This window comes from Lissotriton helveticus, chromosome 11 (assembly GCF_964261635.1).
Source record: "Lissotriton helveticus chromosome 11, aLisHel1.1, whole genome shotgun sequence".
NCBI classification, from domain to species: Eukaryota; Metazoa; Chordata; class Amphibia; order Caudata; family Salamandridae; genus Lissotriton; species Lissotriton helveticus.
Window position 1 is genome coordinate 78,988,836 of NC_136072.1, and position 16,439 is coordinate 79,005,274.

Below are 16,439 nucleotides of genomic sequence, written 5' to 3' on the forward strand. Positions count from 1 at the left end.
GCAGGGGGAGTAGGCTCAACAGATGTCCCCTTTGAGGGAGATGGTTCAGTGACCGTATGTTTAGAGGAATGATTTTGTGAGGTCGTGATCGAATGCGATAGGGATAGCTTGATTGGAGAGCTGTGTATAGTGGAATTAGTGTGTGATGAGAGCTTTTTTTTAAACATTAAGGGTATTGATCTATGTGGGTCGCTGCCTATAACGCAATTGCTTGCGGCGTGGGTTGCCCTTTTAACCTTTTCGCCCTTCTTGTTGGCATTCCCGCCACCACCCTCTATTGCCTTCCTTTTACCCATTTACAACAAGTTCAAAGATAAAGAAATATATAAATTAAAAGTCCAATACTAATGATGTTCCTAAAAAAAATAGTACTGTGTCCAAATCACTTAGCCTCGGTCGTTAGATTTAATTATAGAGGGGGCTCAGAATGTCCGATAGTGCCAGACCCCAGGCACGTAACAAAGTCAAGGTTGGGGCTACAGAGGGTGAAAAATGCCACAGAACAGTACCTTGGTTCGCCGGGTCCAGGAATGAAAAGGGGGTGGCCCTACCCTGCCTCTTCCTGTCGCGGACGGGCGCAGGACGTGCCCGCTCTTGGCCCGGGCTTCGCCCAGGCAGCGTCTGCGCGCGTCCCGCGCTGCTGTGGTGAGCAGCTGATTTTAATCGCCTCCGGCGCTTGGGGATGACGCAGGAGGTGTGCGCCGCTCGGGGGAGCCTGGGAGATGTAGTCTCGGGACCCAAGGCTTACCCCACGTGCAGCCGGCACACTGAGAGCAGGAGATGCAGCGGGAGTCCCAGGCACAGCCCCGTCAGTGCCTCCACACGAAGCCTGTCCCCAGCGATGATTCCCAGGCAAGGTGGTGGGTTCAGGGTGCAGTTACACGGCATCCCTAGAGGTCTCTGATTTTGTAAGGTTGTGGTCTTTTGATGACATGATTGGTGAATTTTTAACTTCACCTTACTAAGGCTAAAGGATCTATGAGATTTTATTGTAAAGAAATGTGAACATTATCTTATGTAGTTGTTTTGCAAATAGCTGTATGCTCTCTGCTTTTGCAGCACCAGAGATCAAGGGGTCTCTAGCTAAGTAGGACTTTAAAACCTAGAGGTATCTGCCTATGTACGTCATGTAAAAACAAAATCATGATTGTCCTAACTGTGCAGGGCTCAGGTCCTAAAACCTCAAATTGACAAGTGACATGGTTTTAAAAGACAGAGTAAGAGCACAGATCTAAATCATTCAAGGTGGTTCTGGTTGCAAAGGGACATTTGACCCTAAGGGTCGTGTATCCAGGGTTCTAAAAAATCTGCATGTGTGATACTATTGTTCATAAAGGATCTGTTTGCTGAACACTACTTTTGCTAAAGGCTTTGGGTAACAAAATGACTATAAAATTGATTATCGTTACTGGATTCCAAATCTGGTTACTCACTCCTCTTACATTGGGAGCAGTGAAAAACAAAATGCTTGTCGACTTGTGTAAGATCCCAGGAAAGTGCTTGTTTCGCCGAGCCTCCCCCACATCACCAGGGCCTCTGGTGACCTGCATGGTTTTTGTCCTCAACTTTCTTCTCTTGACTTTCTCCCATCTCAGTAGACCCGAGCGAGATCCCAGAAAGGAGGTGGCATCCTCAAACTACCCGCAGCCATGTTCCCTTTCAAAGCAGTTGTGGACAAACCAGTGGAGGAGGGATTCCTGTCAGTGCTGGTAAGCAGCTCCTGCAGAGCCCCTCAGTGTGATCCAGGTGAAGTGTGGTATCACAGTTTTGTGGGGTTGGTTGTGAGCTGTGGTGAGGCAGGAGAAGGTAAAACATACCAACTGGTGGCGGGTAGCAGAATGCCGGGCATTTTCATTTTTTGGATTTGGGAAGAGATGGGCAATGGTGAATGTTGAAGGTAGTGGCGGCCGGCTTGTACTGAGGGTGGTGGGTGGAAGCAAAAAGAAAATTGACTTACCTAACACAACGTTCTCCTCCCTCTGGTGTCTCCTGGAAGCTCCAGAAGCAGGAAACTGCACCACCCAATCCTAGCGCTGCTATCACAGCATGAGAGCAGCACCGGGATTGGATAGAGCAGGCCCTCTCAGCACTCCTAAGAGCACCGGAGGCCATGATTTCTATAACCCAGATGTCTAAGACAGCTAGGTTAGAGAACTTTAAAATGCACATGTCTGGCTTGCAAAATCTGAAAGGCTGATGTTGTACCAGATTATGGTTTTCATGATCTTAGTGTGTAGGATTATTGATCCAAAACTCTATGCCTCTTATCGCTGCTCAATGAACATGCTCAGATTTGGTTGACCTTGAATCAGAAAGGGTTGGTCTTTGTGGGTTCTTGTTTCTAAAGGCTGTAATTGTATACAAAGATCCTTTTAAATTACACTGGTTGTGTGCTACTATCCTTCTTAATGTCTCTATTGTTGTTGTATTGTGATATTGCACCATAATGCAAGTGTTCTATAAGGCTTTTACTTTGTAGTCCTCTCAACTGATAAAGATCATGGCTCTAAAGGCTGTTGTACACTTTGCTTCTGCACTCCAATGCTATATTTTTACCGCATATGATTGTGTCATTATGCAATGAACATAGTAGTGTAATTTCAGAATTTTCAATTAACAAGCATGCGCAAAACTCCCAAAATTATGCAAATTATGATGGGGTTTGCCCGGGCTTAATCTATACCTCCCTCTGTGGACCGACCACCTTGATATTTTGGTTTTCTGTATTTTAGTCACAATATTGCTACATTTTGATTTTTCCTTCCATGATATATCAGACTACAGTCCAGAATATACAAGTCTCCCTAGTTTTCTGCATAACAGACCACCTAAAAGCAATGGTTCCCCAGAAACTTTCTTACTGCTGTAAGATTCCTAGCAGGATTTTTAAGGAGACACCAGCTGATGGCATTATTTAATTAGTGCATGGTGGTCATGCCATCCTTATTGGGTTTTTATAAAGATGGCAGCAGATTGGCACTATTGGCAATCCAAGAAAGAGGCATTGGCTGCTATGACTCTGTATTGACCTGCATACTGTACCTTTTGTGATGTCCTGCCCACTGCTGGGAAATCTAGATGAATGCATAGATTTTGCAGGGAGAGACCAAGGGAGAGCACAAGCCCCTGCAAACCCTGTGGTGCATGGGGGCCCCCAACCTTTCAAGGGATTCCCACGACTCTTCAGGCGGCACCCATTCAGCCCACATCCAATGAACATCTGGGAGATGTGTGAGACAGAAAGGCCGCTCTTCATGTTCTGCAGTGGGCTCCATCAGTTTGGGTGAGACTCTCCCAATCCAGGAGGAGATTTTGGAGCAAACGTTGGGGCTTATTTACAAGAAAGGGCTGCAGCGCAGCACTGCAAGCCCTTTGGCTGCACCACGCTGCGGCACTTTCAAAATATAGGGATATGTCATATTCACAACAATATGATGCATCCCTGTGCATTCCTCTGCACTGGCCCACAATTGGCTGCCATCCACCAGCTCAGGCTCCCTTGCGTCATGGTGCAAGGGTTGCTGAATTGCGGGGGAGATTGTTTCTGTGCAGGAAGCGGTACCTTTCTGCACAAAAACAATAACAAAAAAATAAAAAGAGGTGATTGCTCTTCCTATGTGAGCTGCAGAATGCAACAACCCTAGAAAGAGAAAAAAACTGGAGAAATTTAAACATTTTCCTCATTGCGCCTTACTACTCCACCCCTGGGGGGCATAGCATTCTGATGCATTTCCAGGTTTATGAATTCTCGTAAATCTGATATGCAGCAAAATACATGGTGATGTGTGGGAATACCCACAACACCCATGTCACGCCCCTTTCATGCACAGTGTTGCGTGAGAATGGCCGCATTTACAAGGACAGGAAAAGCCACGCAGTGTGACTTTACCTGTCCTTGTAAATATGGGGCAGGAGGTTGCACCACCCGTCCGTCTCAAAAAGTGACGCACCGGTGGTGCAATAGGCTAGTAAATAAGCCCCTTTGTGGACTTTGAAGAGACTGAAAGAGGAGCAGGAGGATCCTTTGTAAGGGCTTGTCAGCCTCCCTCTGCTACCTGATGCTCACTGCAAGAGAAAATCACAGAGATCACACAATTCGACTCCACGAGTTGCTCAGTTGGGATGTAGACCCATGCCTTAATATTAAGAGGAGGGATTTCAGTATTTACCCTACCTGTAGGAGAGAGAGGCGGACTCGGGATGGAGAGCACATCCAATTCTTTCCGGTAGCATTGAGCCTACAGCCAGAGTATCCCAAGCCAGGCATTTGTTTTAAAAACCTGATGTTCTGCAAAGCGGCCTCTCAATCTCAATTGATAGGGTTGACTTGGCCAAATCGTCCAACATTCACTCCAGTGAGTGACTCTCCCAATTGTTACGTTTCTGGGCTTTAACCAGAGGTCCAATCCATTACTAAAGGTACTCTTCCTGCACTGCCCCACCCACAGGCACCGTACCAACCTACAACTGAAGGCACGCTGAGGCCCGCTTAAGGCCACTTGCCCTTCCTTACCGACATCCATCGTCCATTCTGGCACGTCTTCCTCTTAACTGTTAGATGGTTCAGGGTACTTTCAAGGTTTTCGTGGCCATGGGACATCTTAAAGCATGAAGTGGTCATGGGGAGAGCGGCCAGGAGTGTCTTTATTCACCTTGCTATTTCAATTAAAATTAGCAAACGTCATCCAACTTCATTAAGGCCAACATTTAACAATGTTGTCTGATATTGTGAGTGTAATAAAAATAAAAGCCAGTCACCTACCAAAAAGTAGTAGGATTACGGATGCAGATATCAATAGTGTAGAAGGTATTCTGTGGTCTAAGGGAGTTGGGGGGGGCCGCTGCCCCCCATTTATGTTTTTTTTCCAACTTAGTAGGGGCAAAGGAGGGCCCATTTTCAGTGCTTGCATTAGGCCCCTTGATGTCCTTGCTACCCCACTGGCTAGTCTGCTAAGGGCTACTGGATGAAAAAACTGTACTGGATGAAAGTCATCATCATATGTGGCTAGCAGTAGTGGCCAGCGAGTTGTCAGAGAGGGGGGATGTGGGGAACTGGGACAGGGAGACAAATAAAATTTAAAACCCTCTTACCTGCTCGCTGCTTCATGCACCTCGCCTCTCCAGGCACAGGCTCCCAGAGTGCACTGCGGCCAATCCTGACGCTGCTTTCATACTGCTGAAAGCAGTGTCAGGATTAACTTGAGCGCCAATGATTTGTGGTGTACAACCTTTACAACGCAACTTTTACCACGCAGTGCCTTTACGACGCAACTTTTACAACGCAAACCATTACAACGCATTGCGCTGGGGGGATAGGTAATATATTTAATTTACTATCCAACACCTTCCCTACTATCCACGGGGACTGGAGTTGGAATAGTAAATTAAATAAATCACTATCCAGCGCCTAAAAGCACTATGCGTTGTAATGGTATTCGTTGTAAATACCGCGTTGTAAAGGCTTGCGATGTAAAAGTATGCGTTGTAACGTCATACATCCATGATTTGTTCTCCCACACAGTCTCTGAGTCTGCTTTTTCCAACCCAACAATGCAGTTGGGGTTGGAGAGAGCTTCACTGCGCATGTGGGTTTGGTCGGCCGAGTAGCACATGAACAGTGAAGGCAGTGCCCAGCGCTCCCCCTCCAGCCTGTCACCACCCTGGCCCCGCCCCCAAGCCTCGGCTGTGAGAGATAAAACCATAATAAACAAGGGTTTATTATTATTTTAGTTTTCCTTTTTTCGGCTGCTGGCAGATGGGGCGACGCTCCTCTGTCACAGCTGAGGAGCCGCTGCTGATTGGCTCGACTGTTCTGTCTCCACTCTCTCTTCCTTCAACCCCTTCCTGTTTTCACTCCCCTTCTTTCCTGCCTTGTTTCGTTTCACCTTATCCGCACCTTCTCCTACTTTCTTTCCCACAGTCCTCTGCATGAGTGCTCTCCTGTCCCCTCCACCTCCCTCCCCCCTTTCGTCCTTCCAGCACCCTTACCCTCTCCCCTCACCTCACCCGTCTCCTCCCTTCAGAGGCTTGCTTGGTCCTGATGCAACAATCACAAGTCCAGCACAACTCATCCCCATCTGGTTCCTGTTAGGAAACAATGTGAACTCAGCCCAACAGAAACCACAGGAAAGAGAAAAACATGCAGCAATTCGCTCTGACAATTTGTACTGGGAAATAGGGAGGGAGAAGGGCTGCCCTCCACATTCCAAAAATCAAACTCTGCTGGAAATATGATGGACTTTTTAAAAACATATCCCTAAGCAGTGTTCTGTGAGGACAGGCAGAGTGACTGGCCTAGGGGAAAGGCGAGGCAGGCGAGAAGGGTGTTGTCCCAGTTCAGGTGTTCTAGAGATAAAATAAACATAAAAAATACAGCCCTTTCCTTTTTACACAGCTCTGTCTACCATAGTTTTCCAGCACTGTAAATAGTTATAGTATTAGTTATTACTCCAGTAAACGCTGCTCATTTTTTCAACCTCAGAAAAATGAACTTCTGCTGTTTGAGTTTTTCACCTACAGGGGCGCACACATTTATGTACATTGAGAGTCTTCAGAAATTAAAAGTTCGATTGAATATTTGTGCTTTTAGGTATTGCATTTACCATGTACTCAAACAATTATGCTGCATACGCATCCACATATTTTTACAAACAATCATTTTTAGGTCGAAGCTGTCTGGTTTGATAAAGACATCTTGGGGACATTCAGAAAACTTCCCTGGGAATGCATTCTTCCCATTACTTATCATTGGCTTTGTGGTTTGTGACACACATTTGATTATTTTTGTATTTGTTAGTTTTCTTTGGTTTAGGCTGTCCTGCTTGAGTTAGTCCCTCCTGTGGAACATACCCTATTAACTGTATTCTTCCACTGAGTGCTAATTTTCTGTAAACAGGCCTTTAAATCTTGTTCTTATCTTGACACATTTGCTGTGCATTCAAAGATAAAGGTCAAATGTGAGGTTCTGTCCTCCGAGGGAGCTTGGTGTTTACTTTTCTCTCTCCCACTTCAAAGTGTGAAGATTTATGCAGCAATCCTGCTGTGAAACAAATGATTTTTACTAATACACAACAAAATTTAAATGTGTAAATGAACTGCACAGATATTTCAGACTATTACAGAATTCGGAAAGCACAAAAGAAGCACTCTTTTTGTAACTTTGAAATAAGGTGAGAATTTATTCCTATTGTGATCAAAACAAATCAGTACATTAAGTGATGATCTTTCCACACATTATTGTTTGTGCGCTGTATACTTTTATCATTAAAACTGCATGTCTGGGCGAATTTAATGGTCATTTTAATTGAAGATGAGTTATCTGTAATGGAAGTATGCTACCTTCACTTTACTCACTCTACTCTACTGTGCACTACTCCATACCGCTGCAATTTACTCTGCACCACTACATTCGACGCCATTGCACTATACACCACTCCACTCTATGACACTTTACTCTGTATCACTCCACTCTTCGCTACTGCACTGCACTCTATTCTGCACCACTTCACTCTATCCCACTTCACTCTTCCACACTCTACATTGCAACACTGCACTCTCTGCCACTAAATTCTACGCCACTCCTCTCTGCACCACTGAACTCTATTGCACTGCACTCTACTCTGCACCACTCTAATCTACACCAATCGACTGACCTCTATGCCAATGCACTGTGAGTCACTACACTCAACACCACTCTACTCTGCCTCGCTCCACTCTATACCACTGCACTCTATACCAGTCTACTTTAAGCTACTATAATCTACACTACACTGCACCACTGCACTCTATGCCACTGCACTATACGCCATTGAACTCTACTTTGAAACAATATACTCTGTACCACTGCACTCTATGCCACTCTATTCCATGCTGCGCCAATCCACTCCACACCACTGCATTCTACCCTGCGCCACTCACAAGCATGCCACTCTATCCTAGGCTGCTGTATTCTACAACACTGCACTCAACGCTAATGCACTCTACACCACTTTACTCCAAACCAATACACTCTATGCCACTGCACTCTACACCAATATACTCTGCACCACTGCACTATAAGCCACTATTCTCTACTCTGTAACACTCTACTCTAGGCCACTGCACTCTGTGCCAATCTACTCTTCAGATTGCACTCGATTTCACTTTACTCTGCACCACTCTATGCCACTGTACACTACATCAATGCAGTGTACACAACTCTACTCTACGCCACTGCACTCTACATTACCCTACTCTGCAACGCTGCACTCTCCACACTGAATTCTCTGCAACTCTACTCTATGGCATTCTACTCTTCACCATTCTACTCTGCTCCACTGCACTCCATGCCACTGCACTCTACTCTGCACCCCTCAATACAAATGCATTCTACACCACTCTAATCTACTGTGCACCACTGCACTCTATGACATTGCACTCTATGACACTTCACTCTATTCTGCACAAGTCTACTCTATACCAGCGCACTCTACTCCACTCTTCTATACACCACTGAACTCTACACTACACTACTCCAGTACAGGCCACTCCACTCTATGGCATTCTACTTTGCAACATTGCACTCTAGGCCTTGCATTCCAGGCCACTACTGTATGCCACAGCACTGTACCCTGCACTACTTCACTCTGCTCCACTTCACTCTACTCTGCAACAATCTACTCTATGCTACTGCACTCTATGCCGCTGCGCTCTATGCCATTCTACTCCACTCCGTGCCACTCCACTCTAAGCCAATGCACTCTATGCCACTGTACTCTACGCTGTGCCACTCTAATTTACTCTGCACCACTCTATTTTATGCTACTGCTCTATGCCACTCTAATGTAAACCACTACACTCTACAACAATGCACTCATCATCACTTTACTCAAAACCAATGCACTGTACGTCACTGCACTCTATGCTAACTACTCTGCACTACTATACTCTATTCAGCAACATTTTGTGCCACTGCACTCTACAACACTGCACGCCACTCTACACCATTGCGTTCTATTTCACTGCAATCTTTGCCACTCTATCCTACTCTTTACCACTATACTCTAAAACAGTGCCCACTGCACTACTCTGCTCTACTTCACTATACTCTGCATTGCTGTTCTTTGCACCACTCTACTCTACGCTGTTCTACTCTAAGCCACTGCATTCTACGCAACTCTACTCTATGCCACTGCACTCTACACCAATGCATTCTACAGCACTTTATTCAAAAGCAATGCACTATACAGCACTGTTCTCTACACTGATCTTTTCTGCACCATTGTACTTTATGCCACTTCACTCGAGGCCGCTCTACTTCACTATATGACACTCCACTCTACGACACAACACTCTGCAGTACTCTATGATACTCTATTTCCACTCTATGTCACTCCACTCTACATCACTCTATGACACTCTACAAGACTACTCCACTCTACATCGCTCTATGCAACTGCCTCTATGCCACTCCCTGACACTTTACTCCACCCTATTCTATGACACACTACACCACTCTACTTCACTCTATGCCACTCCACTGTAGTCCACTCTACCCTGACACTATACGCCACTCCACTCAACAATTCTGTACTCTACTCTATGACTGTGCACTCTCCTACACTACTCCACTCTATGCAACGGTACTCTACGACAATCTACTCTACTCTACACCACTCTACTCCACTCTACGCAGCACACTCTACACCACTGTTTTACACAACTCCAAAGCCCTCTCTACCACTCCACTCTACTGCACCAGGGCCGGACTGGCCGTAGCGGGAACCGGGCATTTCCCTGGTGGGCCGCCCTGATGGGGGCCACTTTTGGCCCCCTGGGGAGCCGTTTTTGCTACAGGGCCATTTATGCAGCATAGCTGCAATATCCGCCCCTGTAATAAGATCGGCCAAAAAAGGCCCTTGCAAAAAGCTCGACCACACACCCAACCCCTAGAGGGGCCGGCCGAGCACTTTGCCAGGGCCGGTTTTGGTTCTCAGTCCAGCCCTGTACGGCACTACTCCAGTCTGACACTCTACTCCACTTAACTCTAGTTCACTCTATGCCCTTCCTCTCTACAACACTCCACAACACTGCACACCACTCCACGCCACTCCAGGAAACTCCATTTCACTCATCTCCACTCCACACCACGCCACGGCACTCGACTCTACTCTACACCACTGTACGCTACTCCATGCCACTGTACAATACTCCTCTCCACACTGATCTTGTTTACCTGACTAACTTTTGGTCATGCTCAACTACGGTCACACTGGTGTACAACATGGGTAAAACATATTGGCAAAGCTGAAATCTCTTGCGTAGGGGACCTATTGGCTATGCCAATGCCTATTGTGTTTTGTTGTAGTAGTAGTTGACTAGTAGGTGCATTGAAATATGACTTTCCTTACTACACTCAACTCCAGCCATTTCTTTTGTATAATTAGGTGATGCACTCAGCACCCCCAAGATTCCCTGATTCATGCCTGGGAAGCTTAAACTGTCCAGGGAATTTTGCTTTGCACTGTTATGTTATGTTATGTTATGTTAAAACGTCTTATAGAGTGCAGAGCTGCCCTGCAAATGGGCGTCCCAGCACTGATAGCAGACAGGGGCTTGTAGTTCGGCCTCATAATTGGGTAAACAGGACTAAAAGTCACAGAATACAAAACAGATATATGGAATGGAGGAGTGGGCCTGAGAGGCTTGAGAACGCTTGTGTTACATTCTTAACTCATGTTGCACACGTGTGGACAGCACTTTGAGGAGGTGAGCTTACTTTATTCAACATTCTCTCTATTATGTAAATCTTATTTCAAGCCAGTGCATTAGAGGGGGAACAAGAGCTCTGAAACTTCAGACGGCATGCGTCAGTAGCTCATCCAGGCCACAATTCGTCTGTGTTGTCCATGAAGCTTAGCCTAAATTCAGGAATACAAGTACCAGAAGGCAAAGGGAAAAACACTGAACTGGATAAGCTTCCAGACATGGAATCATAAACTTGAGTGGGGAGGACGACCACAGTGACCTATGAAACCGAAGGGGGAGGCACCACCTGTCAGTCAAAGGGTAAGAATGCATAGCTCCAAAATTCTTCACAAACCTTACTGTTGTGAGTAACACAATTTGACAATATCTTCTTTTCTCCTTCTGATAACAATAGACCTGAAAACAATGATTTCAACAAGGAAATCTTAAGATTAGAATTTGGTGCCCCAGAAATTGTATAGGCCATTAGCCTGCCTCAGAATTCAATAAAAAAGAGTCAGCGATGCAGCAAGCGCAAGGTAAGTGTTTTTCTTTTTTTAATGACATTTTCCCTCCTCGTGGTCTGTCGACTACCCCACCACCCAGCCTCACCGCTCTTACCTGCACCGGCCTCTCCTGGCCTGCCAATTAGAGAGGGGCCCGATTCACAGAACTAACTTAAGACAAAATCCTAAACTTACTTCTTTTTGTATTCACAGAAGTTAGGATTTTGTCTTAAGTTTGTCTTAGGACAGACTTAAGACAGACTTAAGTTAGGATTTTGTCTTCAGTCTGTCTTAAGTCTGTCTTAAGTCTGTCTTAAGACAAATTTAAGACAAAATCCTAACTTCTGTGAATACCAAAAGTAGTAAGTTTAGGATTTTGTCTTGTTAGTTCTGTGAATCAGGCCCTGAGATTCTGAAACATTCGAAAGCTTTTGTGCAACCAAAGTTTGTTTTTGTATCAGGATTTCATTTTGTTCTTCAGTTATGTCTAACAAAGGCCCGTGACCGGGGAACCCAAGGTCTGGCCGGCTGATGCACATGGGAGAATTGAGGTGATGGAACAGGAATTGTCATTGATCACATACATCATCAGCGCTTTCAAGTTCCCCAGGTCCATGTATGAGTAACTCATGCAGTTCAGGGTATTTTGCTTTGCATTCTGGGACTTGTGGTTCTGATTTTATGCAAAGCAAAACCATCGCCTGAATATACTACTTACGCTTAGGCCTGGGAAATTTGGGAGCTTTGAAAAAGTAATGTCTCAAAAAGAGGTTCTGTATAAATGCTGTCAACCCCCAAATAATGTTGTTCTATCTAAGTATTTAACTAAAGCATGATTTCGAGTTCGGTGTATGGACATTCCATCACAAACGTGATGGATAGCCCGTATGCTATAGTATTAAGTGCTATAGGATTCAACACATTTGTATTATGGCGGATAAAATATCCATGATGTTTGTGACACAGTAAACTATCTGCAAAACTCTAAATCAGGCGCTAAATTTGCAAGTTTAGCAGGCCTATGTCTCAGTAGTTTACCTAGTCAATTTTTTTTGTCTTGCCTACTAGACAGCGCATGCACCGCCCGCGGCAAAATATTTGTGTTGTAATGTTAGCTTACAGTGGGCTTGCAGCATACCCATCGCTTACTTTTGTCTGACTTCATTGTCACTCTCATTTTGTTGCTTATTTAATAGCGTGTGTGGCATTTCTTTCCGCTGCTTCTATTTGGCCCTCCCTTGGAGCATGGACACATTACTGTGTCTTACACTGCTCACTTTCACAGATGTCACATTTTCCACCTGTCTCCCTAGATTGTGTCTCTTCCCTTCTCAGTGCAGCACTCTCTCGCGTGTCTGGTTCTCCTCCGTTGTGATGCACACTTCCTTGTGTGCTACCTGCCCGCTTCAGTTTCTCGCCCATGTGCTTCTTCCAACTCCTTGCTCCACGTTGTTCTCTCTCTCTTGCCTGTTTGCTATTCATCCCACCTTCTGTGCTCCACCAAGCTCTACCTCCCACTTGTTTGCTTCCTTCGCGCCCTCTGTTTTGCTTCTCCCACAACTGTACCCTCCATGTTGCTTCACCTATGTACATTTGAATTTTTTTTTCCTGTTTTTATCTCTTCCTTTTGTGACTTTACACCTTGTACATTTGCAATTTTTTCCTGTTTTTATCTCTTCCTTGTGTGACTTTACACCTTGTACATTTGCAAATTTTTTTTCCTATTTTTCTCTTCCTTGAGTGACTTTACACCTTGTACATTTGCAAATTTTTCCTGTTTTTATCTCTTCCTTGTGTGACTTCACACCTTGTACATTTGCAACATTTTTTCTGTTTGTATCTCTTATGTAACTCATGTAATCCAAAGTCCTTATGTAACGCAACTGGTTCTTTTGTAAAGTGCTCTGACACCTTCGGGTAATGTTCGCGCTATTTAAAATCGCATTAAATAAAATAAATACAAATAAATAAAATAAACCGTTGTTGCCTCCTGCACCCCACTTTCCCAAAAAAAGTACTTCCCCACGTTTTATTTATCTTTCTATTTCCAATCTGATTTGGACTAGAAAATAAAATGAAAAAAGCAGCACATCATTTTGTAGGTGCACAGAATGACTTGATAGGCTTTCTTGTTGTTCAGCGATGCTGCTCAGCATCATGGCTAAAACATAATGGCAAAGCCAGTAGGATCAGAATGCAAAACTATTGGCTTTGCTAAAGCCTGTTTTTTGTATTTGCATTTTGGTGTCTCTAACATTGTCTTGATAGTTCAGTATGGTACCATAATTGCAAGGACTAATCTGAGTCAGATGAGCTATTCAGATATGGAACTAGAGAACATGAAAGCTATGTCAAACATGTTTGTTGTGCCGTGTCTGGTAAAGGAGTGAAGAATAAACTTCAGAAAAACCAAGGAAAAGCACATTGGGTGCTTTTCACGAAAAAATAAATGTATAAGTTTGAAGGTACATTAAGGTGTTTTTTTGCCAAAAACATTCCCATTCAAATATTTTTCCCCATGACGAAAGCCCTTTCCTTGCACTCCTCATCCTTGATGGAAGGGGAGTTGGCTGGAGTAACTTTCTGACTATTTCAAGGAGGAAACGGGAGTAGACCATAGTTTATGGAAGCCTATAAGTTGTTGACACACACAAATTTAGAAAACCAAGCCACACCTTGCGAATCCAGCTTTCCATCCCTTACATTGCAGTTACCATGCATACTTCCAGACACAGGAAACAAGAGTTGGGTGGACAAACAGAAATATCAAACTTACACATATCAGATATCTTACAGCTAGCCTTGGACACACCATTCAAAACATCGATAGACAATAAAATATACAGATCTAAAGTGCCCCATTAACACTACAGATCCAAAGTCCCTCTTTAACACTACAGGTCTAAAGCCCACCATTAACACTACAGATCTAAAGTGCCCCATTAACACTACAGATCCAAAGTCCCCCATTAAACACTACAGGTCTAAAACCCACCATTAACACTACAGATCTAAAGCCCACCATTAACACTACAGATCTAAAGCTCACCATTAACACTACAGATATTAAGCCCACCATTAACACTGCAAAGCCCACCATTAACACTACAGATCTAAAGCCCCCCATTAAAACTACCGATCTAAAGCTCACCATTAACACTACAGATATTAAGCCCACCATTAACACTGCAAAGCCCACCATTAACACTACAGATCTAAAGCCCCCCATTAAAACTACCGATCTAAAGTCCCCCATAAACACTACAGACCTAGAGCCCCCCATTAACACTACAGATCTAAAGCCTCCCATTAACACTACAGACCTAAAGCCCCCCATTAACACTACAGATCTAAAGTCCCCCATTAACACATGATCACAGAACAACAGTCACCTTTGCACAAAGACAATTAGAAAATACAATTGCTGGTGGTGTAAACTGATTGACATTCGTATATGTCAAAGACATGAAAGCATCCAAACAGAGAGGAAAATAATCAATATAATACGCTTAAATAAATGCCTACAGATGTAAGCTTGAATGTGAAGGCACCTATACATACACAAGCAACACTCACACTAGTCCTGTAAACAATCAGGCACCTTCCAGACATGCAAACACAAAAACATAAACGGACAGCACAAAAACTGAAATACATAGGGGTCGATTACGATCTAGTTAGGAAACCCTTCCGCCAAAATCGGTCTCTGATTTGTTTCCGAGCGAATTGGGTTCTGCAAGTCCGACTGACCGATTATGATACTTCTCAACATTGTTTGGTCGGACTCCCATTTACTTCAATGGGAGCCTGTGTTCCGAACGAATTGAAAAAAGGTGTGGTTGGGGAAATCCTCGCACCTTGTGGCAGGCACCTCATGGTGCCTGCCACACTGTGCATGGTTGTGAAGAGGGTGCCATGGGTACCCCCACAGGACTGATTCAGAAGACCCCGGGTGAAGGGGGGGCTGCTATGGGCCCCCAAAGTCAGATTCTGACAGCCGTTTCATGTTGGACAAACCGAATATGAATGGCTGTCCGAATCGGTCATCGTAATCGCTCGTTCAGGAACAGTGTCCATAGAGCTGTATGAATCGGCTCTGAACGACTCGGTCTGCCCGAATGCCATTCGGACAGCCCAAACATTTTTCTTACATCATAATCGGTCATCCGGAAAGGTGTCCGATTCGGTCAGAAACATAGGTTCCGAATCGGATTCGCTGAATTCGAATCCCGTGCAGAACCTTTCCGGATGGCATCATAATCCACCCCATAGAGTTTCAAGAAACACATGCACAGGCACATCCCAGTGAAAAGAGGCTTGGCCCTACTCTTCATCTTCATGGGTGTCAGATGGAAGTAAAGAGGTTTCAACGTAAGGATATTAAGCCAGAGTTGAAGAAAGTAATATAATGTCAATGCACATTTGAGCGTTGGTCTCTTCCTGGATAAGTCAGCTATTTAGTGATGAAATATGTTTTTCTCTATACCAGTGGTCTTCAGACCCCTTAATGCTGACCCCTCCTGTAAAAAAAGAAAGAAAAATCAGCCTCCTTGCAATTTATTCTCAATTATTCTGCTAAATTGGCAATGTTTAAATATGTCTACACATATTTAAACATTGCATTTAAGTTATGTTACCCCTTTTACACATACTCCCAGTCAGAATTTCAATGACAAAAGATTTTAGTGATGGCCCATTAAAAAGTGGCTTACTGTCTCTCATGTTTTTATCACTTAAAATAAAGCATGATGCTTCTCTTGGCCCGAGCCTGAGATCACTTAAGCATTCCTCAGGGATGCACCCCCCTGGTTTGAAGACCTCTGCTCTATAATACCCTTAAATCCTCGTCCATTTTGGAATGATCGCCTATAGGTAACAATAGGCTACATTCTGCAAGTCAACTCTTTCACTGACCTTTTTCATATAGTCATCCATCTGCTGCACTGCACTTTAGCATGTTCATGTCAATAGTACTCACACACACCATAGGGTGCTAGGTCGAGCCATGCACACAGAGCCCACTGTAGCCACTACTTGGCTTTCCTTTATAAATCACTTTCACAAGTATGTTAGTAAACACTGACTGCAACTCCCACAAAGCTCAGATTTGTAAAATGTAAGCTCACGACTGAAAACAAAAAATCATCATGGCTGCATTGCACAAACAGTAAAACATTGTGCAGCAGATTTCATAGGTGTGTGCCACCG